Consider the following 2,580-nt stretch of genomic DNA (forward strand, 5'->3'; position numbering starts at 1 on the left):
AGAGAGAGAGAGAGAGAGAGAGAGAGAGAGAGAGAGAGAGAGAGAGAGAGAGAGAGAGAGAGCTATAGAGTAGATGCTGCCAAGAATGTGCCACCACGTCATCAAGCAAATGAAGACAAGGTTATACATATAGAGTCATGCCAGTCAACTCAAAACCCACTTTACCACTTACCTCCTTTAAAGTGTTAGGTACCATACATTAAAAATCTAGCCACTAATTTTCCACATTAGTGAATTCAAACCATTAATCAAGATCTTCCCCAGGCCAATACTAGTTATTACTGAGACCAGTCACCGACTTATATATACCTAGAAAGTGGCAACAATCCACTCCTATATACGAGGAGGAGTTAAACTTCGTATAAACAACAACATATGCGTATGTGTGTGTGTGTGTGAGAGAGAGAGAGAGAGAGAGAGAGAGAGGTCAAAGAAATGGCTACAATGAAGGCCAAGTTTGCAACAAGAGTCCCTCGCAAACAAGGGGTTAGTGTGTGGCATTGAGCGCCTCTCACAATCGCATGTCTATCACAAATGTGGCCTATGGGCGATCAAAGCCAAGCATGGTAAATCCTTTTTGACCCATGGCAAGAAAGAGTTTGTTGCCCCTATTGCCAAAAAGGCACCCAAGTTCTATCGAGCAGAGTATGTGCCGAAGCCTCCATGCAACAAGGGTGCAATCAAGAAGACCAAGCTTAGTGTTAGCATTACCCATGAACTATACTCATCTTATTAGATTCTAGATTGCTCTTGGTGGGTACATGCCCTTTCAAGCTGAATGGAGTGCCTCTTCGCAGAGTCAACAAAGCATATCTGATAGCTACATCCACAAAGCTTGATGTAAGCTCTGTTGATGCTAGCAAAATCTTTGACACTTATTTTAAAAGAGAAGAATAAAAGAAGAAAAATGGGAGAGTCAATTTTTTGAGGGCGAGAACGAGGATTCAAAGTCTGTGTTAGCCGAGAAGAAGGAAGAGCAAAAAGCTGTCAATTCCAAATTGTTGGTGGTTTTAAGTGTATTCCAGACATGAAGCCATACCTTGCACACCCTTTGGCTTGCTACCTGCCATGATGTAGTCCCTTCCCTATTACCTTTGTTATCTTGACCATGCGATAGGTAGGACATCTATTGCAACACCTATCTCAAATCACTGCAACCTCAGGTCAAGTGTTCCAAGCATGGTTTGTCCCTCACTACATCTATAGCCTCTCACCCTAGCTTGCCATTGTTGAAGTTAGCAACCACGTAGTCCCTCTTGACCATGTCATCTACACCTCGGCATAAGTGTGTCACATTACGGCTAGAGAAAATGCATTGCTAATTGCATGATCAGCTTGGGAGCACCTTGTAAGACCAAGCATCCATGAAAGAGGGGCACAACAAGTCTAAGATATAAAATGCATTCATATGAGGAGATAAATACTCTATTCTTGCAAGCCCCATGCACCCCATTATAACCTTATCTTTCTAAAGCAACCTTGACTCTATCAAATAAGTGTGTCGTAACTCCAAATGGATTGCACTTCTGTTTGAAATGCAAGCACTTGACTTAATGTCCAATAGTTGTACTTTTATGTGCTCCCTTTCTACTCTACATCCTTAAAAAAGTTATGAATGGGTTTGAGGTGAGCACGTTGTAGGCAAGTGTACTAAAGTGGTTGCATGGTTGTGCCTTCTTGGTATATCACATTGCAAACTAAAGGATAGTCATGCATGTAACATCAATGGATGGTGGGATGTATTTAAACGGCAAGGGATTGAGGGGACTCAATAATGGTGGGGGAGAAAAAGAGGGGGATATGGGTAGGGTGGATGTGGATGGAGCATGGTTGTTGCATGACATCAACAAGGGGGATATTATGCCCTTTAAAGAGCAGAAAGGAAGAATGGTCGTTAGAGAATCTTACACTTACTTTTAGATTCAATAGAATTTAACTATGAAAAGAGAGAGCTTTCCTTTAAGAGAGAGATAGCAAGGAGAACATAGGTTATGCAGGGTTGAATTCTTTACACAAACATACATTAAAAACAATTTAATCATGCACATAAATAAGCAATTAAGATTGATAACTTGATGAGGACCAGATTTGCTTGGAGCAGGTCCCCTCTCTAGAAGGAATTGTATTATAATCCTCTCAAAAGAGAGTTTTTTTAACATGTTTGTGCTCTTGTGGAGCCTTGCTTGAATCAAGAATATGGTGTTCTTCAAGATTCCATGGTATAACCCTCCTTCCAAACCCTAAACACCCCAGCTTGGAGAAAGAGGAAGATGAAGGTGGAGAGAAGTATTTTTCAAGCAAGTGAATTGATATTCCATGTACACTTGCTCATGGGTAAGATCTTAGCATAACTTAATGATAGAATAGTAGAGATGGAGAAGAAGAAACTCTCATTGGCTTGGATCTACATCCATAGCTAAGAGCTTGAGCATAGAGTCCATCTCTAGAGCTCCCATGAGAGAGAGAGAGAGAGAGAGAGAGAGAGAGAGAGAGAGCCTTTCCAACTTGGGCACTTGAGAGAGTGTGTGAGAGGAGCAAGAGCTTAAAAAATGCAACGATCCATCTCTTATATAGCTATGC

At 41.4% G+C, this 2,580-nt stretch overlaps 1 pseudogene; it reads left to right on the forward strand.

The window, feature by feature from the left end:
* The first annotated feature begins 444 nt into the window (after nucleotides 1-444).
* LOC147440633 (large ribosomal subunit protein eL6 pseudogene) lies at nucleotides 445-1,072 on the forward strand (annotated as a pseudogene).
* Nucleotides 1,073-2,580: the final 1,508 nt, after the last annotated feature.

This window comes from Adiantum capillus-veneris, chromosome 15 (assembly GCF_014529385.1).
Source record: "Adiantum capillus-veneris isolate H3 chromosome 15, ASM1452938v2, whole genome shotgun sequence".
Lineage (NCBI taxonomy): Eukaryota > Viridiplantae > Streptophyta > Polypodiopsida > Polypodiales > Pteridaceae > Adiantum > Adiantum capillus-veneris.